The sequence below is a fragment of the Sorex fumeus genome, unplaced genomic scaffold (assembly GCF_029834395.1).
Source record: "Sorex fumeus unplaced genomic scaffold, SorFum_2.1 ptg000024l, whole genome shotgun sequence".
In the NCBI taxonomy this organism is placed as follows: Eukaryota; Metazoa; Chordata; class Mammalia; order Eulipotyphla; family Soricidae; genus Sorex; species Sorex fumeus.
The window spans coordinates 38693686-38718353 of NW_026606081.1; positions in this window are offsets into that span (position 1 = coordinate 38693686).

The following is a 24668-nucleotide window of genomic DNA, read 5'->3' on the forward strand; positions in this document are numbered from 1 at the left end:
AATGGAGACATCACTGGGCCTGCTCAAGCAAATCCATGAAAAACGGGAGTACAGTATACTACAGCACTTTTTTTTTTTTTAAATCACAGTGGGTTCAGTTACAATGAGCACTCAAGTCTTACTTTTCTTATTTTGGTAAAGAGAATGCTGAAAACTCTGGCCTTTTGCAATGTAGAGATTGCAGACACACTTCCTAGACATAGGCCCTGCTTAAAATCCTATTTTTCTATGTATTTCTAATCATAATGGCATATGATATTTGTTATGGAATGCTGTTTAGATGGGATAGGGATTTTATGGAAAATAATGTTGACTTTAAAATTGTTCTCATATTATGAACTTTAAGAAATATGTTTGTATATTCCCATACATAGCATATATACATACGCATGTGTGTATGTGTGTGTGTGTGTGTGTGTGTGTGTGTGTATGTATCTCACTAGGGAAAATGATTCTATCCTTAGGAAATCATACCATATTTTTGGAGAAAGATGTGTAGTATTTGTAGTATTTGAATGATAAATTAATTATTACTCATAGAACAGTTAAACACCAGTATTATTCTGCTTTGCTGATCAAAGAAATACATGATTCGTGAATATTCTTATTCGTTATGGGATGGCATCTCTATTAGTATTAGGCACAGTATTTTAAAAGTTATGAAGCCAAACTAACATTTATTTTCTGTTTTTATATGGTGATTAAACTCTACTACCTGGAAATTGCAATGTTATAAAGAACTTTTGTACATTTATAAACTGGGAAAAAAATCTTAAAAAATTTCTAAAGCAAATAGATTTTATTTATATGTGTGACAAAATTTAATAGCGAATTTGAGTTACAACTTCTCTTAAATGTCATTACTCTGATTACAAATGGTTAAAAAATTCTCCAGTATTTATCAGGCACTACTTTCTTGATAGATGAATTTAGAAATCCCTGTTCTAACCAAAATGATATAGTATGGCTAGCTATTTTGGAGGGGCCTGCGTCCACACCCAGTGGTTCTCAGGACTAATACCTGCCTCCATGCTCAGGGATGACCCGGTAATGATCAGGGGGCAGGCAGTATGCTAGGGAATGAACACAGGTTGGTTGCATGCAACCAACTCCCTAGACCCTGTATTATCTCCCCAGCCCTGATATGCTGTTTTATCCTCCACAGAACAATCCTTGATAAAAGGACATTTCGGAGTCTCTGAGCTCTGTTATCTTGGCTGCTTTCTAAGATGCCACATTCATTTCTTGACTCTAAGGGTCATGCAACAGGGTAGAACTTGTCAGAGGTGTGGTTTGTTGAGGTGTGGACTTACTTTTGTCAAATGATAAAAAATCTGTAACAAATGTTAAGGCATCTGTCATAGAATATTGTCACTGTCACTGTCACTGTCCTCCCATTTGTTCATCGATTTGTTTGAGCAGGCCCAGTAATGTCTCCATTTGAGACTTGTTACTGTGTTTTGGCATATTGAATACATCACGGGTAGCTTGCCAGGCTTTGCCGTGTGGGCGAGATACTCTCACTAGCTTGCCAGGCTCTCCGAGAGGGGCGGAAGAATCGAACCTAGCTCAGTCAGGCTGGCTGCACGCAAGGCAAATGCCTGTGCAAATGCATAAATTATCTTAAATATTTCTTTTCTTTCCTTGAACATCTTTCTGTGATACCCAGGAAATTAGCATCCCAGTCTGGGGACAGTGGTAGATATGTAGAATATGTGTTATCCTGCTAGCCTAATTAGTAAGTATTGATCCATGAAGGAGAAGAAAAACGAAGATCTTACATTACTTACCTATTTAGTCCTTTCATTCGAGTAATATATCCAGGGGTTGGAGCAATATCACAGTGGGTAGGGTGTTTGCCTTGCACACGGCCCAACCGGATTCGATTCCCAGCATCCCATATGGTCCTCTGAGCACTGCCAGGGGTAATTCCTGAGTGCAGAGCCAGGAGTAATCCCTGTGCATTGCCGGGTGTGATTCAAAAAGCAAAAATAAATAAATAAATAAATAAAATAGTAGTAGATCCCCATTTCTGCTTTAATAGAGTGTGCTGATGCTTATTTTATTATTATTTATATCCTTATATTATTGTTTCTTGGGGGGGGAAACTTGTCATTTCTAATGTGTGCTAATGCTACTCCTATATTTAATGACTAACCATGTTACATACTAATTTCATTCACTTTAAAATTAAAATTTATTTTAAAGAAATATTTAAATATTTAAAATTATTTCTTATATTAGTATTTGATTTATTTTAAAATTTAGGCAGAATATTAACTTTGTTCATATCAGTGGCTTAGGACTTTAGTGACACTGTACCTTACTTGTCACCAGGGTGCCAAGATCCCTTCACCACTCTCCCATGACTCTTGTTCCTCTCCTCCATTCCTTATCGACTCCGTTCTAAAGGCAGATACTATGATCTGTTAGCATCTGGCTGTTGTTTACTCCTGTTCTATATTCCTTAGACTTCGCATGTGAGTGAGATCATCCAGTATTTGCCTTTCTCCCATTGACTTGCTTTGCTAAGTGACACCCTCCAGTTCCATCTAAGTAGAAACAAGCTGCAAGATTTTACCTTTTCTAATAGCAATATCTCACTAAACTTTCAAAGAAATCTGAAATGACTCATAGCATAGATAAACATGTAATGAATGAAACTGCACTTAATCGAAAACATATTATTAAGAAGAATAATACAGAACTATCTACCTGTCCCAGAATTTAAAAAGACCAGTGTGGGGGCTGGAAGATAGCACAGCAGGTAGGGCATTTGCCTTGCACGCGGCCAACCCGGGCTCAATTCCCAGCATCCTATATTGTTCTCTGAGCATCAGCAGGAGTAATTCCTGAGTGCATGAGTCAGGAGTAATGCCTGTACATCGCCGGGTATGATCCAAAGAAAAAAAAAAGGAAAAATGAAAAAAAGAAAAGACCAGTGTGGAAATTGAAAGCAAAGAGATGATAAAAAAAAAATGACATCAAAGTACCACAGTGAAACCATAGACAGCATATAGTACCTGTTGATGAATGTTTTTCTGAGTGGGCATAATGCTGTATCACTGCAAGAACTTGAGCCTGTTAATGAAAAGTTGCTAAATGCTTTTCAGACACTAATTAAGATCCACAGCATCTCTGCAGGAAGCAAAAGATTGATATGCACCACTTTCTGTCACCTTACTGTCAAGCATTCATTATTTATTTGTAGTGTTTATCACAGCGGTTTCCTTTGTTTGACTTTGTTCACTATTATGCTGATGGCCAATTCTTGAAACAAAATATTTGGCTACTCTTAGTGTTGTCATTATTAATGTATAAGATGCATACAATATTTATCATGCTCTTTTTGTACTTTTATGTATTTGTTCTAATTTTATTGTCTTTACCTGTTTGACTTTTTGTGGGGAAGCTTCACGACAATGATTCACAGATGCTTTTTTTTATCAAGAGCACAACAGATGCTCATTTTGGAAAGATATTAAAAATTCTAACATGACTTCCTCTCTGAATGCGGATGTTCTGGCTTAAGAATAATAACTGCCACTGTTCTGGGTGGTTACCAACTGCCACGGTGTTCCGAGGGTCCCTTGGTGCATTTGATGCCAATCACCATCCCTTGGGCCTGATGATGGCAACGGAGGAATGAAGGAATGGGAGCTATAGGCTTCCTCCGCCCCTCTCGGAGAGCCCGGCAAGCTACCGAGAGTATTCGATATGCCAGACACAGTAACAACAAAGTCTCCAATGGAGACGTTACTGGGCCCGCTCGAGCAAATCGAGTTGGCATCAGTGCTGTTTATTCAAGTTTCACAGCATTAGTTATAGAGAAATCATGAAGTATTTGGGGTAGCAATTACACATAGATGTGGTTGAACATTATTATAAACAGTAAACATATGTAAAGCCCTTCCTTGAGGGGAAGTTGTTCTAGGAGATTCATCCAAAGACAAAATCTCATCTAAGGGTTCAGCATTCTAAATCCCTACTAGGAGATCCACCCTAGGGCAAAATTCCACCTAAGGTCATATTGCTTTCTCCTTTCCTTCGCTAATAATCCATCTAAACAGTGATCTTAAATTGGCTTCTTAATATTTCTAATTGTTTTGTATGGACACAGTAAAAAATACATTAAGCTTAAAGGCTGGCTGTTTCTGGGGACATCTCGTTATATTTTTTATTCCAGACTACAGTCCTCAGACCAAGTTACTCTTTCCTAACCCCAGCAGTGTCCTTACTCAGTCACTTCTTTTTTGGGTCATGTCAGTTTTTTCCACGATGGTGCTCTTAACTTATTATACTTCTTATCACATTTAAATGCCAGGGTAGTTTACAGCTTGCCTGGGTACATCATTGTCCCTCAATGGGACTCCCACTTGGAGGTGTAAGGAACTAAGGGCAACTGAGGCTGAAGTCAAGTAAATATGATAGATGCCCAGAAGTGAATATTATTTGGAGTCAATAAACTGCACGTTACAAAAGCATAACATTAGCTGTCTTCCTGTGTCTATACAAAAAAGACATTGTAATAAAATAAACTATGCTAAGGACATAAAGAAAAGAGAAAAGCAATATTTCACTTTCATATACAACATCCAGAGCCCTCAAAAGAATTTGACTTTACAAGTTACAGGGTCTTATTTGGGCATATAAGTGATTAACAGATAAGGGAAACGAAGTACAATGGAGAAATTAAAGATAAACACACCGGATTTGGAGTGCCTGATGGAATTGGGTGTGCCTTGAGAGCACTGTGATGGAAATAACTCAATAAACCCAAGCTCCCTGCGGGGGTAGAAAAGACAAACCAAAGTAAAACCTCAGTATATCCTGAATACCAGCTCATTTCTATTTTCTTTTATATATAATATGCATTTTCAGTAACCAACATCATTACTGATTGTGCTTCTTTTTTGTATCATTAGCCACATTCAGTAGTGCCTTCAGCAACTCCTAGACCTGGACTCAGACTTATTCCTAGTGGTATTTGTGGGTCCCTATGTATTGGCAGGAATCAAACTGACTCATAAAATAGTAACTTCACAGTACGATTGAACGATAACTATCATTAGTCTATTGTATGATATAAGTAATAAGTATCCAACAATTTTCACTGTATTACAAAGGGTGGCCAGAGGCAGAATAGGACTACATCTGAGACATTGAAATTGATGGAGATCAATTAATCAAAGATCATAGTTAAAACCTTAAAATTAAAAACAGAGAGATGAGAGTGATAAAATCGTTTTAGAAAGTACTATAAAAAGTTTAAACAATAACAAAAATAATAACAACAACAACAGCAAAGCCCCATGAGAACTATGTATATAATACAATGGGTAAAGTGCTTGCCTTGCATGCTGCTGACCCGGTTAGATCCCAGAACAACATCTACCCCAAGCATCACTTGGAATGATTCCTAAATGCAGATCCAGGAATATTCCCAGAGTCCAGCCAGGTGTGGCCCAAAAAACAAAACAAAAATAAGTTATTTGTTTGATTGATCTTTATTTAATGACTAGAAAATTTTCTCTGAATAGATTATATAGCATTAAGAATATGACCAAGAAGTGAATTATGATTACATTCATCATGTATTTAGTAGAGAGTTTAAAAAACTTTCTTTTTCTTTTTGGGTCACACCTGGCAATGCACAGGGGTTACTCCTGGCTCTGCATTCAGGAATTACTCCTGGCGGTGCTCAGGGGACCATATGGAATGCTGGGAATCGAACTCGGGTCATCTATGTGCAAGGCAAACGCCCTACCCTCTGTGCTATCGCTCCCTACCCTCTGTGCTATTGCTCCAGCCCCAAGAGTTTAAAAACTTAATACATTGTTTTATCACATGTATCCTGAAATAATATGCATATTGTTTTGGGGGACAAATTCAGTTATCTACCCAAGCCCACCTATACTCAATTTTATCTATGTAAATATTTTGATGACATTTAACAAAATGCATAAATGGTATTGCTGATTATTGAACCACTTCTGATTTAGCATTTGGTACTGTGAGAAAAAAACTATAAAAAATGGTTAAATCTGTAGTTTTTTTAATAAATACCCATATATATTGCCATTCCATATAACTTCTTTTCGTTTTTTTTATAATTCAGTTAAATGAACCATTATCTTTATCTTTGTGTGTGCAATGCAAGAATAACCAAATTTATAACTGCAATTTAATACTTTATAATAAGTTTTATTAATCTAAAGTGAAATTATGAAACACAAAATATGCTTTTTAGACAAAATTAAAACACATAGAGAAAATATTTGCAAATATGTTTGTAAGTAATCCTTAAATACCTAAACATTAGAAAGTAACTTCTCAAATTTTAATAGCAAATATATTACACATAATTTATTACTAAAGAAGTCAACTTCACTGTTTCCCCACTCTTCACAACCCCCCTTTTTCCCCAATTTCACTTTTATTGATTTTTTTAACATAGGCACAGAGATAATAATAATGCTTAATTATTTAAATGGGCTGGAGCGATAGCACAACGGGTAGGATGTTTGCCTTGCATGCAGCCGATCTGGCCGACCCTGCTAACTCTGGTTCTATTCCTCTGCCCAAGCCTGGCAAGCTACCGAAAGTATCTCGCCTGCACGGCAATGTTTGGCAAGCTACCCGTGACGTATTCAATATGCCAAACACAGTAACAACAAGTCTCACAATGGAGACCTTACTGGGCCCGCTCCAGCAAATTGAGGAACAATGGGGGAACAGTGCTAGAATTATTTAAAAATATCTGAGTTCCACTATAAAATCTGACAAGAAATATCTATAGATGAATACTAAAAGCATGTATATTTGATCCTGGTCTATCTTAAACAAATAGTTCTTTATATTTAGACCACTAAAATGTCAGACTTAATTCAGAATTCTAAACGCATTGGATTTATTTTTGAATAGGTCAACATTCATTCATTGACAAGTTAGGTATCTGTTTTATTGCATAGAAAAGATATTTTGAGCAAATAGTACATATGATATTTATTCCAAACACTTATGCATTAATATTTGAATTTATTTACAATATACAAAATACTATTTTTGAAAAAATATTTCAAATTATTTTGAAAAAGTTCTTTTAGTATAAATCATGTACTATCAGTAAAGGTAATATAAAATTTTGTACTTTGTATTTTAATAAAAAATTGTTTTATTAAAAAGAAATTCCGTTCTACTACCCTTTGATGAATATAAATATGTGCATATTAAAGAGTAATGAATGAAAACATTTTGAGGAAACTAAGACTTTAATAATTTAAACATAATGCTCTACCAATATGAAGTTATAATCATAATATTATACATTGAAAAATAGTGTAAGTCTCTGTTTTAAGAACAAAGTAATAAATAAGTTGTGGGGCACAGAGGCGCAGCTCTGGGCAACAAAGCTGAACGGCTCCAATTCCAACAGGTACAGCCCGCCCCCAAGGGCCTGGGACCCTCTCTGGGCATGCGCAGCTAGAACCAGCTCCTAGAAAGCCTGTTTTCAACCCCTGATCTGGGCGGGACGGGCATGGAGGCACAGCTCTGGGCAACAAAGCTCAATGGCTCCAATTCCAAACAGGTACAGCCGGCCCCCAAGGGCCTGGGTCCCTCTCTGGGCATGCGCAGCTAGAACCAGCTCCTAGAAAGCCGGTTTTCAACCCCTGATCTGCGTGGGATGGGCACAGAGGCGCAGCTCTGGGCAACAAAGCTGAACGGCTCCAATTCCAAACAGGAGATGTTCCCAACTCCTCGCCCAGTGCCAGGGACTCTTTCTGGAGCCGCGGCCGCTAATGCAGGCGCGAAATATTTTCCCACTACATATGCCATAGGAACCATAAGCTACCTTCTTAGATGGAAACTTCTCTATTTTAGCTCAGCCACTAGAAACACAGTAGCCAATAACTCATAAGCCTATATTAACTCACACTGCTTATCAAGCAGAATAGTAACAGTGAACGTGAAGGACTAAACCACATCTCTCACAATGGTAAAGCAACGCAAAAGCCCACCAAACTTTCATATTGAAGAGTCTAGCCCAGATGACACCAACAGTACTGTAGTGTTAGACAACCTCTCTGACAAGGAATTCAGAAGGGAGCTACTTAGGATGCTTAGGGAATTAAAAGAAACAATGGAAAGCATTGCCAATAGAAGACAAGAGGATCTGAAGGCAGAAATGAGGAAAATGCAATCAGAAATGTCAGACCTGAAAAATCTCGTAGGCGAATTGAAAAGCTCAGTGGAAGGCCTCAGCAGCAGAGTAAGAGCGGCTGAGAACAGAATCAGTGAGCTCGAAGATGAAGTTCAGAGACTCTCCAGAAAAGAGCAGAAAATGGAAAAGAGACTCACAATTCGGGAACAGATGGCAAGAGAAGATCGTGATGAAGACAAGAGGAGTAACATAAGAATTATTGGAGTCCCAGAGAGACAGGAAGAAAACCTCGATGAAGAAGAAACTGTCAAAGAAATCATTGCTACAACATTTCCAGAGCTGAAGAAAACTTGTGACCACATTCAGGAGGCCCGAAGGGTACCAGCTAGAAGAAATCCGAATAAAAATACCCCAAGACACATTCTGATGAAAATGACCAAAACCTTAGACAGAGACAAAATTCTGAAAGCAGCAAGATCGAAGAAAGAAATCTCTTACAAAGGAGCATCCTTAAAATTCACAGCTGATTTTTCTGATGAAACCCTCATGGCCCAAAAAGAGTGGTGGGACATAGTGAAAAAACTCAGTGAAATTAATGCCTCCCCAAAAATACTTTTCCCAGCAAGACTCTCATTCATAATAGAAGGAACAACACACAGTTTCACAGACAAACAACAGCTCAGGAACTTCATAGACTCAAAACCATGGTTACAAGAACAACTAAATGGGCTACTTTAAGGCAAGAAAGGCCCCTCAAATACACCAAATTTTAACAGAACAATGAGACGAAATCCCATAACAATAATCTCTCTCAATGTCAATGGGCTAAACGCACCAATTAAAAGACATAGAGTGGCAGGATGGATTAGAAAATTGAACCCAACATTCTGCTGCCTGCAAGAAACGCATCTCAATAGTCAAAGTAAACACAGACTCAGAGTCAAAGGCTGGAAAACAATCCTACAGGCAAACAGCTCCCTTTAAAAAGCTGGGGTAGCCATCCTTATATCAGACCACATCGATTTCAGAGTCAGGAAGGTCATAAGAGACAGTGAAGGCCATTTCTTATTGATCAAAGGATGTGTACAACAGGAAGAACTTACAATAATAAATGTATATGCACCTAATGAGAGACCAGCAAAGTACTTAAAAAAACTACTCATAGATTTGGAAAAAGATATCAATAGCAACACAATACTAGTGGGAGACTTCAACACTGCTTTGTCACCTCTTGATAGATCAACCAGACTCAAGCTTAGCAAGGACATACTTCATTTGAGGGAAACAATGGAAGAAAGGGACTTAGTAGATATATACAGGACACTTCATCCACAAAAAGCTGAATACACATTCTTCTCAAGCGTCCATGGAACATTCTCCAAGATAGACCACATGCTGAGCCACAAAACATGCCTCCATAAAATTAAGAAGGTAGAGATTGTATCAACAATCTTCTCAGACCATAATGCGCTGAAATTAGAAGTAAATCACACACAAAAACAGAAAACTAAATCAAAAACCTGGAATTTATAAAGTGCACTATTGAACAACGAGTGGATTAGACCGGAAATCAAAGAGGAAATCAAAAGATTCCTAGAAACGAATGAAAATGAGAACACGAGTTACCAAAACTTATGGGACACAGCAAAGGCTGTGTTAAGAGGAAAGTTTATAGCTCTACAAGCATTCCTCAGGAAGGAGGAGCGAGCACACATAAGTAACCTAACCTCACAGCTTAAGAGCTTGGAGAAGGAAAAAAAAAAGGATCACAACCCGAACAGGAGAAAGGAAATAATAAACTCAGAGCAGAGATTAACGAGATGGAAACCCAAAAAACAATCCGAAAGATCAATGAAACCAAAAGTTGGTTCTTTGATAAAATTAACAAGATCGATAAGCCTCTAGCAAAACTCACAAAGAAAGGGAGAGAGAAAACCCTAATAAACCGAATCAGAAATGAAAAGGGGGTCATTACAACAGAAACACAGAAATTCAGAGGATCCTCAGGGAGTACTTTGAGAAGCTTTATGCCACGGAACATCAAAACCTCGAGGAAATGGATAAATTCCTAGACTCCTATAGACTCCCAAGGCTGAACCAAGAAGACCTGGAATACCTGAACAGACCTATCACCATCAAGGAAATTGAAATGGTAATAAAAAGTCTCCCCAAGCACAAAAGTCCTGGCCCGGATGGATTCACTAGTGAATTCTTCCAAATCTTTAAAGAGGACTTACTCCCAATGCTCTTTAAGCTTTTCCACGAAATTGAAATATCAAAAACACTTCCGAACAGTTTCTACAAAGCAAATATCACACTGATACCAAAAGCAGACAGAGATACCACAAAGAAAGAGAATTACAGGCCGATATCCCTGATGAACACAGATGCAAAGATCCTCAACAAACTACTAGCAAATAGAATCCAACTACTCATCAAAAAGATCATACACCATGACCAAGTAGGATTCATCCCAAGGATTCAAGGATGGTATAACATTCGGAAATCAATCAACATAATCCACCATATCAACAAAAGAAAAGATAAAAAGCATATGATCATATCAATAGATGCAGAGAAAGCATTTGATAAGATCCAGCACCACTTTATGATGAAAACCCTAGCCAAAATGGGTATAGAGGGGACCTTCCTCAACATAATTAAAGCCATCTACCACAAGCCTACAGCAAGCATCATCCTCAATGGGGAAAAACTGAGAGCCTTCCCTCTAAGATCAGGGACGAGACAGGGATGCCCACTCTCTCCACTGCTGTTCAATATAGTACTGGAAGTACTTGCAATAGCGATTAGGCAGGAAAAAGATATTAAGGGCATTCAGGTAGGAAAGGAAGAAATCAAGCTCTCACTATTCGCAGATGATATGATACTCTACTTAGAGAACCCAATAACTTCCACCAAAAAACTCCTAGAAACAATAGACTTGTATAGTAAAGTTGCAGGTTATAAAATCAATACCCAAAAGTCCATGGCTTTCCTATACGCAAACAGTGAGAGAGAAGAAAGGAAAATGAAAAAACAATCCCGTTCACAATTGTGCCCCAGAAAATCAAGTACCTAGGAATCAGCTTAACTAAGGAAGTAAAGGTCCTGTACAAAGAAAACTACAAAACGCTACTTCAGGAAATAAAAGAGGACATGAGGAAATGGAAAGATATCCCCTGCTCATGGGTCGGGAGACTTAACATTGTCAAAATGGCAATACTACCGAAAGCATTGTATAAATTCAATGCAATCCCTATAAGGATACCCATGACATTCTTCAAAGAAATGGAGCAAATACTCCTGAAATTTATATGGAACAATAAGCCCCCACGAAGAGCTAAAGCAATTCTTGGCAAAAAGAAAATGGGAGGAATCAACCTCCCGAACTTCAAACTGTACTACAAAGCAGTAATAATTAAAACAGCATGGTACTGGAACAAAGGCAGAACTGCAGACCAATGGAACAGGGTTGAATACACTGACATCTCCCCTCAATCATATGCTCATCTAATCTTTGATAAAGGTGCAAGTAATGTGAAGTGGAGTAAGGAAAGCCTCTTTAATAAATTGTGTTGGCATCACTGGACGGCTACATGCAAAAAAATAGGCTCAGAACTCTGCCTAACACCATGTACAAAAGTAAGATCAAAATGGATTAAAGACCTCAACATCAGACCTGACACCATAAGGTACATTGAAGATTAAGTTGGCAAAACCCTCCATGACATTGAAGCTAATGGTATCTTCAAAGATGCCACGCCACTGGCCGAGCAAGTGAAAACAGAGATAGATAAATGGGACTATCTTAAACTAAGAAGCTTCTGCACCTCCAAAGAAACAGTGACCAAAATACAAAGACAGTCTACAGAATGGGAAAGGATATTCGCTGAATACACATCTGACAAGGGGTTGATATTCAGGATATATAAAATACTGGTTAAACTCCACAAGAAGAAAACATCCAAACCCATCCAAAAATGGGGCAAAGAAATGAACAGAAACTTTCTCAAAGAAGAAATCCGAATGGCAAAAAAGCACATGAGAAAATGCTCTACATCATTAATCATCAGGGAGATGCAGATCAAAACCACAATGAGATACCATCTCACACCTCAGAGACTGGCCCACATTCAAAAGAACAAAAGCAACCGATGCTGGCGTGGATGTGGCGAGAAAGGGACACTCCTTCACTGTTGGTGGGAATGTCCACTGGTTCAGCCCTTCTGGAAAATAGTATGGATGATGCTCAAAAAATTAGAAATTGAGCTCCCATTTGACCCAGCAATACCACTCCTGGGAATATATCCCAGAGAGGCAAAAATGTATAGTCGAAGTGACATCTGCACTTGTTTGTTCATTGCAGCACTCTTTACAATAGCCAGAAACTGGAAGAAACCTGAATGCCCAAGAACAGATGACTGGTTAAAGAAACTTTGGTACATCTACACAATGGAGTACTATGTAGCTGTCAGAAAAGATGAAGTCATGAAATTTACATACAAGTGGTACAATATGGAAAGTATCATGCTAAGCGAAATGAGTCAGAAAGAGAGGGATAGACATAGAAAGATTGCATTCATCTGGGGGATATAAAGTAACAAAGTATGAGATTAATACCCAAGAATAGCTGAGATCAGCACCAGGAGGATTACTCCATAACTTAGAGTCCAGTCGGATATCCTAGAGGAAAGGGCAGTTCAGATAGAGAAGGGAGCACCAAATAAAGGACGTTTGGAGGATCCTCCGAGGAGGGGATATGCATGTCGAACGTAGACTATGGACTGAACATGTTTGCCACTCAATGCCTCTTTTGCAGACCACAACACCCAAAAGGAGAGAGAGAACACAGGGGATTGCCCTGCCACAGAGACAGGGGGGATGGGGGGATAGGGGTGGGAGGGATATTATCCATGGTGGTGGAAAATGGGCACTGGTGGAGGGATGGGTATCTGATCATTGTATAATTGAAACCAAAGCACAAAAAATTGTAAATCTACAACTGTAAAAAAAATAAAATAAAATAAAATAAAGGGAAAAAAAATTAAACTCCTACATGAACTTTTCAGGAGTCTACGGGTGTCCCAGAGTCTGTGCCTGAGTCCCTGAAGAACTCCTGACCTGGAATTCTTTTGTTTTCAAATAAAGTTTGAAGGCAGTTTTCCTTCAAATAAATAAATAAATAAATAAGTTGTTAAAACAAATATTTAAAAAATTTATTTCTCCCTGAACACTATGCTTAGAAATCAGTCTTCTTTTTTATTCTAACGTTTTAGCATAAATGTGTAAACTTTAAAGATAAAAATAGAGGAGACTGGTGAAAATCTAGTATTTTTATTCAACACAGCCTATTATTTTTTAAGGTAGTGTGTTTTATAGCAATATCCATATTATTGTTTTATAATCACAATGCTACTTTATCACTCCATAACCAGTATCAAAAACTCCTTACCGCTGTGCTGAGTTCCTCTAACTCTTTTTATGCTTTAGTTCCCAGTTTTGCTGATATGTTAGTTTGTTTCCACCAGGGCCTGTCTAGTCTTTTTTGCTTTTTTCTAATCAAGGCAAGAGTTAGATGTCTTGGCATAGTTTGTCTTTTTTCCTGCTGACTCATTTCACAGAGCATGAGTTCCTCAATTTCATCCAAGTTGTAACAAACTGCCTGATTTCATCCTTTCTCATCTCCCAGTGTGTATAAATGCCACAATTTCAATATCTGCTCATCTGTTGTTGAGTGCTTAGGTTGTTTTCAGACCGTGACTATTGAGAATAATGCTCTGTTGAACATAGGTTGTGCCTATGTTCTTGTGGACAAAGGCATTACTAAAACTAAATTTTACAGACAAGAATCCTGGTGAATATTGAAGAAGCAAAGATCCTCATTAAAATCTTAAAAGATCAAATAAAAAGTAAAAGTAAAGGCCCTCCCGTTGATCATCGATTTGCTCGAGCGGGCCCAGTAACGTCTCCATTGGAGACTTTGTTGTTACTGTGTCTGGCATATCAAATACTCTCGGTAGCTTGCTGGGCTCTCCGAGAGGGGCGGAGGAATCGAACTCGGGTCGGCCATGTTGGCTGCATGCAAGGCAGACGCCCTACCCACTGTGCTATCGCTCCAGCCCCCAAAAGATCAAATACAATATGTTAAATTTATCTTATACCAGGATCTAAGGGATTATCCTGGCTGGAGCAATAACACTGTGGGTAGGGAGTTTGCCTGGCACACAGCCAGCCTGGGTTTGATTCCTCCGTCCCTGTCAAAGAGCCCGGCAAGCTACTGAGTGTATCCCGCCGCAGGGCAGAGCCTGGCGAGCTCCCCATGGCATATTCGATATGCCAAAAACAATAACAACAAGTCTCACAATGGAGACGTTACTGATGCCTGCTTGAGCAAATCAGTGAACAATGGGAGGACAGTGCTACAGTGCTACAGTGCATGCAAGATTAGTTTGATATGCATCAATCTCTCGTGAGTTATACTAATTAATAAAAGAAAAAAATTAAAAATCATGACTGATTTATAGTTTCAGAGGCATGTGACAAGATTTAACACCCATTTCTGATTTTTCAAGAACTCTCAACAATATTGATATTGAAGGATTGCACCTCAGTGCCACAACACTGTACAATGCCATAACATTGTAATAGAAAACCCTAAATATTCTTCGAAAACTGTCCTAGAAACAATGAACCCCCTGCATTTTTCTAAGTGATAAGCTTGGCCCTCTTATTCATCCTTCTCTACCAACCCAACCACCACAGTAAATAGTTTGTACTAATGGTGCTTACCTCTGGATAGTCCATGCTAGTGAAATAATTCGGGATGTGAGATGGTCAGGATAGAATAACCAAACATGTGATTAGTGGGGTGAATATTGGAATCCTGTGAAAGTACTAGTAGCATGAATTTCAGACGTGGGAAGGACCAGGAGCCTGTGTCCTATAAGTAATGACTCTAAAATCGAGTCACCAAATATCCTTGATAAAAATGATGGCGACCAAATCTTAGGTGAATTTCTAGACTCATATTATTCTTCATATTGCCACATAGTATTGTATGGGAAGTGTTGTGCATCCTAAAGATATTGAGAGGGAGGTACAGAAATTTTACATCTAGAATCTACTCACACAGAATCCTATATCTGTCTCTTTGGTTCAGATTTATATTTGTTATAAGAAAAGGTCATTTTAAATATATGTGTCACTTGTCATCCTGTTGCTCATCTATTTGCCCGAGCTGGTGCCAGTAACATCTCCATTCATCCCTGTCATATGCTAGTGTAGTCCAATGGCATCTACTCCTGCAGGAACATGAAGAGCCTCAAACCATTCATTCAGGGTCTTGACAAAGAAATCTGACCATCTCATAGGTGGGTGTCAAGGAGTTCTTTTGACGTCCCGTGGAATCCAGTTGGTAGAAGCTCTAGTCCAGTGGTTGTCTCTAGATTGCATTACGTGTTCATCCCATCTGATTTTCAATGCCTTGGCAAATGAGACAGCATCCTTGATTCTTGATGGTCAGTGGAGGTCAGAACTCCAAATTCCTTCTCTCCCTTGGGTGAAACATTTTAAGTATACAATTATACTAAATTTTGTTATTGTATTTGTATTCTAAATTCAGGTTATTATACCTGAAAGAGTTAGTGGGGTTTCCAAATGTGTAGTCCAGAGGTCTCTGATATTGCAGCTGGTGCATAAACTTAGGTCAGTCTTATGGAAGTTTGTCAACAAAAATATGCATTACTAAGCTCTTGGAGTTACCATCATAAGTCCTTGAATAAAGAAATTATAATTTTCTTTTAATTTTTTCTTTTATATTTATGTTTTTAATTGTTTTATTGAATTACTGTGAGATATGTCCAATAATTTGCTTCTTATGGGCAGTCGACACAAGCTAGCATTGTCCTTCAAATCATTCTCATATCCAATAATTTTAAGGAAACATCTTAAAACTTCTAATGCTTCTCTATTAATTTCTACTTTGGTCACCTGCAAAGTCTATTGATATTTCTCATTTAACATCAAACTCGCAATAAGAAGTTTACAGCAAAAACTTTTAGTGTAGATCTGAGGCTAACTTCTTAAACTGTGGGTTTCCACAGCATATGACACTGCCTACTTGAATGTAAGTGTTGTTGAAACTCAGACAAATTTATTTTAAAATAGGGGCTGGAGCAGTAGTATAATGGATAGGGCACCTGACTTGCACATGGCTGACCTGGGTTCAATCTCTGGTACGCCCATATTGTCCCCTGAGTATTACCAGGAGTGATCCTTGAGTACAGAGCCAGGAGTCCTGAGCACTGTCAGTTGTAGTCCCAAAACAAACAAACGAATTAATTGTTTTAAAATAAATTGTTGTATATTTCATCTGTGTACCTATTTTGGAAACCTCTATAACCAGGATCATGTTAAACTTTCCTGTACAGAAAGGGTTGCAAATAGATGAATATTATAAATTCCGGTCTAAGATGTGCTCTGATAAATTTTTCCAAGTAATACTAGAAACCATTATGTTTGGAAATTTGATATTTACAGCAATAGTGTTATTAAAGGCAGTAAAAGGATACAGCCGAAGAGAAGGGCCACATGGAGGGCGGGATCCACAGCTCCCGGAGAAAAAGTAAAAAACAGGTTCCAAAAAGAGCCGAGATCATCGGGAAGTCCCAGATGGGGTAGGTACCGCATCCCGCCTCCCCCAGATGGAACCCCGGTGACCAGAAGCCTCTACAAGCACAGCTCGAGTATGCGGGAACTAGGACTTTTCCTCAAAACCGTGCGGCCACTTATGCGGCCGCGCGACATCTCTCTATATACAAAGTGATCAATGGGAAGTAAACCACCCAACATTTCTCCCTGAAAATCAGAGTTAAGTTTGGAGCACGGCCACAGCCCCAGAAACACAAGGACTTAATGCAGAACCCAGCAGCTTGGAGCAGAAAAGTGAAAGGACTATGCGTTAATCCAGGTCATCATGTCTGCCCGAAGGGGAAAGGGTGTTGCCCCATTCGCCCTCTCTTCTCTGAAAAGAAGGATGGCGGCCGCATGGGAGCCTTGTGGACAGCAGGTATGAGCTGGGGGTGTGGGGGCGACTAAAACCTCATGGAAAGGGGGGCGTTCCAGTCCATCCTTCACGCCCTACCGAGGTCACCAGTTGCCCCCCACGAGCGGCTCTCCAGCACGGCCACAGCCCCAGAAGCACAAGAACTTAATGCAGAACCCAGCAGCTTGGAGCAGAAAAGTGAAAGGACTATGTGTTAATCCAGGCCATCATGTCTGCCCGGAGGGGAAAGGGTGTTGCTCCCTTCTGCCCTCCTCCCTCTGGAAAGAAAGATGGCGGCCACATGGGAGCCTTGTGGACAGCAGGTATGAGCCAGGGGTGTGGGGGCGACTAAAACCTCATGGGAAGGTGGGCGTTTCGGTCCGCCCTTCACACCCTACCAAAGCCACCAGTTGCCCCCCACTAGCAGCTCTCCAGCACGGCCACGACTCCAGAGCACAGAAACCAATTTCTTAACTATCTGACTTTCAGTAGAAATACTTCCGGGTCAATAAGTAAAATAGCAGAAATCCAAAACCAACATTTAATTCTTGAACCCAGCTGTAGAAAGCAAGTCACTTCACAATGCTTTTCAGCATGTCTGATTGGGGGGGAGGTAAACTGTAAATAATAGTGGTGAATCTTTTAATGAAACAGTGAATCTAATCAAAGCAGATAGAGTGTTAACTAGAATTCATCTGCCTCACAGGGACTGGGAGGGGTGGGGGGTAGGGTCTTATTGGGGTTCTTCATGGTAAAAAATAAGTATTGGTAAAGGGAAATGTGTTTGATATTTGCATGACTGAGACCTAAACCTGAAAGCTTTGTAACCTTTCCCACAGTGATTCAATAAATAAATAAATTAATTAAAAAAGTAAATAAAGGCAGTAAAACACTTACAGTAATGTTTCAGTGAGAAAATAAAATTTACAAGAAAAAAAAAGTAGAAATCAAATCAGAAAAAAACACCAAAAAATATAAATAGAAGATATTTACCCCAATTTAAACTTCACTCCCAATGTTTGACACTATAGTTTTAGTCATTAAAATTAGCTGGCAAGTTGATCAGTTTTCTTTGTTGTTCATAGTAAATATTTTAATGGTATTAAGATGCCCCAAAAATATGATCAAACATTTTGAACCATGACCCAGTTAGAATATTAGTTTTGTAGCTATTTAGGTGAACTTGGTGGTTAGTTTAGGAACATCATAGAAAATAGTATTTTCTTGGCAATTAATAGGTTCCTTGTTTTGTTGTGTCTGTTTTGTTGTTTGTAGTCTCTGCTTATTTTTTTTGTTGCAATCTGTATAAACACTAAATACTGTCTTACCTAACATATTTAACATATTTGTTAACATTTGTTTTCATGTCTTTATTTTCTTACTTCGAATGTGGTTTTTATACATTATTACATCCCAACATGTTTTATTTCATCATTGGAAGATAATTAATATCAATAATCATAATGAGTTGTGAAATTTACAGAGCATACAAATAAATAAGGAATTAAAAATAAATGATCAGAGAGATTTACAGCAAATATCATAATTAAATTATCTACTCAATGGAAATCCTTTTCTTGCTATTTCATATACACATAAATAATTCTGTCATTTTCTACTATCTGAAGCAGCATACTTAAGTCTTTGGTAATGACTGTAAACATAAGAAAATATAAATTGTACAGAGAAAAAAGCAAGCAATTTGTCTGCTCAGTTTCTGTGGATTATTTTGTTTCTCCTGACCTACATGCACTCTAATGGAAGAAAATATATTTCCCAAATTCTGACATAAGTTCACATATGTCACGGTCATGGTCACTGTCCTCCAGTTGTTCATCGATTTGCTCCAGCGGGCCCAGTAACACTGTGAGACTTGTTACTGTGTTTGGGATATCGAATACATCACAGTTAGCTTGCCAGGCTCTGCCGTGCGGGCGAGATGCTCTCGGTAGCTTGCCGGGCTCTCCAAGAGGGACGGAGGAATTGAACTCGGGTCGGCCATGTTGGCTGCGTGCAAGGGAAATACCCTACAGCTGTGCTATCGCTCCAGCCCTAAGTTCACATATGTAAATGTAATAATTATTATAAATCACTTTACTCAAAATTACTATGAACCTTATCTATGACTGCACAAAACTGTTTAGTGTTTAACTTGGAAATTATATTATGCCATAAGTAATTTTGATGAGAGTAAATATATTTAAAATTAAAAAATATTTTCAGCCCCACAAACCTATGATTCTTCAGTTGATATTCATGACCAAAACCTTGAACAAGAAAGCTAATCTCTCTATACAATAATGGTTTGTTCATTACAATGATATTATTGCTGATAAAGGGATATTAATTGCTATTTAACTCCCACACCACAACTTCTGACTTCAGTGAATACAGTTTTTCTATTCCTCTTAGAAATGCATTTAATATGTTCTTAAAAACCTGCTTTCTGAACTAGACAACCATAATATTTTCCCTATGTTCATGGCTTTTGTAATATAATGCATTGGGATCTGCCTCAGGCACCACATTGTATTTAAAGTGAAGTTACAAATGACTGGAACCATCACTCATCTGTCATAAAAACAACAGAACAAGACAACCATTTGCTACACGCCATACACCTGGAACATTATGCAGGTCTAGTAATTAAAATTGGACCTTCCTCACTCATTACTGCCTGAGTAATTGCAGTACTACTATAAGAACTATCTCATGCTACTATAAGAACTATTAATACTGCCAAAAGTGATGTTTCAAATGTGATAAACTTTAGAGAAGAGAAATGAATTGGGCTTGGATGGAGGATGAGAAAGGGAAGGCTTTGGGGAGCATAAAACTGCTTCCCCCAAAGAACCAAAACAAGGAAGATCTCTGAAATCATTTTGTATATGATTCACTTATCTGTCATTCAGTTCAGTGTTTAGTTTCTTTTTTTATTATTATTATTATTTTAATGTAGGAGATTGATATTTATTCAGCCATTGATTGAATTGGGCATGAAGTCCACCTTACTTTTTTTTTCCCTTTTTATAAATTTATTTATTGAATCATTGTAAGAGCAGTTACAAAGCTTTTAGGTTTAAGTCTCAGTCATGCAATGATGAAACACCCGTCCCTTCACCAATGCCCATTTTCCACCACCAAAACCCCCAGTATCCACCCCCATCCCACACCCTCCCCCTGCTTATGGGGTAGATGATTTCCACATTACACTCTCTCTGCTTTGATTACATTCAATATTTTGACACCAGACCCACCATTATTATTTGAGATTTTACCCCAACACTCAGATGTGCCGAAAAGGCAACGGTAGACAGCTTGTTTTCTATTGCTGATAATGAATAACATATGATGTTGCACGGCCACAGTAGTGGCTGCATGATTTTGGAATTCTGAAATTTAACAATTAAATCTGGAGGGATTTCTGCCAAAACAAAACGAGATTTGTTTCTGAGTCTCTTGGATCATGGCCATTAAGCAGCATGATCAGAAATCAGAGAGGCCGTTTGTGGGTGATGAGCAGGGGTCTCGTTGGAGCAGGAAGAAAGGGCCGACTCCACCCCCATCCCATGAAATCCCAAGTGCCTTGTCATTGCAGGCCCAAACCTGACCATCCAGTGGCCTCTGAAGGATGGCAGCCACCAACCCCCCAGGTGGAACAGGCCAAGGCACGAAACCTATTCCCACCTGGGGTGGCCCGGCGACAGTAACCTACTGCAGGGACCAGACACATTTCTGCCAAAAGCCGCTGTGTTCTGAGGTTTGTTTCTGAGTCTCTGGGATCATTGCGGTTAAGCAGCTTGATCAGGAGCCAGAGCAGCAGTTTGTGAGCAGCGACTTTGGGTCTCATTGGGGCAGGGAAGAAAGGGCTAACTCACCTCCATCCTGTGAGGCCCCACGTGTCTCGTCACTGCGGGCCCAAACCTGAGTATCTAATGGCCTCTGGAAGATGGCAGCCACCAAGCCTCCAAGAGGGAGCAGGTGGAGGGACAACACCCTTTCCCCACTGGGGTGGCCTGGTGCCAGTAACCTACTGCAGGGACCAAATAAATTTCTGCCAAAAGCCACTGAACTCCGAGATTTGTTTCTGAGTCTCTGGGATCATGGCCATTAAGCAGTTTGATTAGGAACCAGGGAGGCCTTACCTTCAATTATATAGCTGAGACAGAGGTGGTTTGTGGGTGTGTCTCCCACATACCTAATTTTTAGCCATTAACTTTTTTGGTAAATTTGGCCACAAGTTGTTGGGGTCTGGCCAAAGGCACAGCAACAACTCTGGGGTATCTAGAAGTATGAAGGCATCATTAGGCTGCTAATGCACTCACCTCACAGGTACAGATTGACCTGCTGGCAGCACCATACCCCACTCGGTATCTAGTTTCAATCACGCCAAAGATAACTGAGTTTATCTTTTTATAAGGGCATTGTTCTTGCCAACTTGAATTAGAATATTATTCAAAAATTGACAGAATCTTTCTATCAATACAAAAATATTAATATTTAGTTTATACCTTGTTGCTTAAATTAGAATATTTTTCCTCACCTCTGATAGCATGTGAATACTTTGTGCCAATGGTATAAAAGAATACATATAATGTCCATCAAAACTCTAATGCTCCTCTTATGTGCATCACTGACCCACCCCATCATTGTACAGGGAAAGCAAACTTCAGATCATCCAGTTTCTCAAACTCACTCTTAGAGGAATCTTCTCTTGGTCCTGATAAAGTGTTTTTCTGAGTATAGCACTGTAGCACGGTCCTCCCGTTGTTCATCGATTTGCTCAAGCGAGCACCAGTAACGCCTCCATTGTGAGACTTGTTGTTATTCTTTTTGGCATATCAAATATGCCATGGGGAGCTTGTCAGGCTCTTCTGTGCGAGTGATATATTCTCAGTAGCTTGCTAGGCTCTTCGAGGGGGATGGAGGAATCGAACCTGGGTCAGTCACATGCAAGTCAAATGCCCTACACACTGTGCTATCACTCCAGCCCTTATTGAGTATAATAATGAGTAATTATGATGGAGACTCTCTTTCTGAAAGAGGAGACTCCTGTGAACCCTCAAATGCCTATTTTATTAATTACAATCAGCAAGTTAAGAGATGTTTCTTGCATAATATCCAAAGATGGAAATATGATAATTCAGGTACTTTTCAGTGGTCGGAAATAAATGATGCTGCATCATTTAAACAACTACCAGAGGAAATGAGCTAACAAACAACAAATGCATGAAAATACATACTTAACATGAAACTGAGGAAATCTCATTCAAATAATTTTACTTTCTGGAACTCCGAGATTCTGATTCATCTCCCTCCTGCATTCTCTCCTCATTCTGTACACAGTTGCTTCTTAATTCTGAACTTCTGCAGCCATTGTATCTGGAGTTGATTTAGTATTTCAGGAATTGATTCCCTTGGAGAAGTAGCATGTCTCTATCCTAAAACCTTGTAATCTGCATGAAATTTACCTTGTCTCAGGATAAATTATACTCAGTATAAGATATGCCAAAACATATCCTTATTCAGTGAAAAACAATTCAACTCCAATTTATAGAATTTGAGCACTGGGCAGAGAGATTACTATAATGGTTTGCAATCAGATTAATCCCTTACATTACATATGGTCCTCTAAGCATTGCTGGAGGATTCCTGCGCAAAGAGTCAGTAGTAAGTCCTGACTACCATAGGTATGCTCTCCACACACACTTTCAAAAAAGTCAAGTGCTGAGAAATTCACAAGAGTTCAATCACATTAGATTATAAAATAAAGACCATATTTCTCACTGCAGTCACTTTCCTACTCCACACAATTGATTCCGAAGTTGTACTGTGAAAATTACATGCTTCCTTCTATTTTTGTGAAATGTTTTTGGATGATGAAACTTTGTTTTGGTATGTAAACTACCAAATATAATATACAGAAAGTTGTCTAACAATTTTCAGTGGTTTCACCCTTCCTTGTCCCTAGAAATCAGCTATAAACAGGCTTTTGGACAAATCCTGATGGCAGGCATTGAAATTTATGCAGAAATAAAGCTTTGACAGGTTTATATGGGATTTGGAGAGTATTTCGTCATAGAAAATGATAATCGGAATAAAATAAGTCAATAATGATGTCAGGAACTTCATTTTTAGAAATTCGATTTGTCCTTATCAGTTTCATAACAAAGAAGCTCAAAGGAACCCATTAGTGGCCTGGCAATTTAAAATGTGGGACGAAACGATCAACTAAGCAGTATTGCTAGCATGAATGCTCAAGATATTAAATGAAGAATTCTACAAATGTAATTAAAAATGCCCTTTTTAGCTTCGTTTTATCTTGGAGGAATACATAGAAGAAAAACCCCTGGAATCCCAGACTTTACCCAACCTTCCAACCACACAGCATGTCTGCTCCCACAGAATTTTCAAATAGATTTTTTTTTTTGGTAAAACATAACAGGTTTTTTTTTGTTTGTTTGTTAGCTTCTTTGGTTTACACCAGGTGATGCTCAGGGGTTACTCCTGGATTTGCACTCAGGAATCACTCCTGGCGGTGCTCAAGGGACTATATGGGATGTTGGGAATCGAACCCGGGTTGGCTGCATGCAAGGCAAACACCCTACCCACTGTAATATCACTCCAGCCCCAACGTTAATATTTTTAAAGTCTAAAAATAAGCACAATGACATAGATTTTAGCTAATTTATTTACTCACATATCCCTTTGAAATATCAGCAAGAATAATTACTGAACTTGAACAGAATATCCACAATTAGAGCATGCAGTTCATAACCACAAATAATGGTATTACTCAGTGACTGCAGAGCAAGAGTAAGTTGATAATTTAAATACACAACACGTGATGACCAACAATTTATAGTTTCACTATTTGGTGATCTAGAGAGGTGGTAAACATAAGGAAATATCTTTGATGGATTTCCATGACCCTATCTGTCGTGACCTGCTGAGTTCTGCGTCCTTCATTCAGTGGAGAAATAATTGGTCCTTCTCTATACCCGTTAATCAATTCCAGTTTCTGGAAACAATCCCCGTCTGAGACTCAGATGAATAAATCTAAAATATGAGTCAATTTTTATAGTTCTTTAAACCAATCTTGATCTCAATCCCTCTTTTGGGGAGACTGGAGGGTACACACTGGTTGTGCTTAGGGCTTATTGCTGGCTCTGCATTCAGGGATCACTCCTGGTGTTTCTTGGCATATCCTCTGGGGTAACAGAGAACTGAACTCAGGTCAGCCACTTGTAAAGCAAGTGCCCTATCTGCTATACACTTGCTCCAGCCTGTACTACCTCTTAAATTTTTCTATCTCAGTTTCTCAGCTGAGGAAGATTGAGATAGTACTCTAAGTACCCAGTCTTTCCCTAGTACTCAAGGTTGATACAGATTCTCTCTTGCCACTCTGTGATTACTGAGCAATTAACTGTATGAGCCAACCTTTGTTTTTTCACAAGATTATAT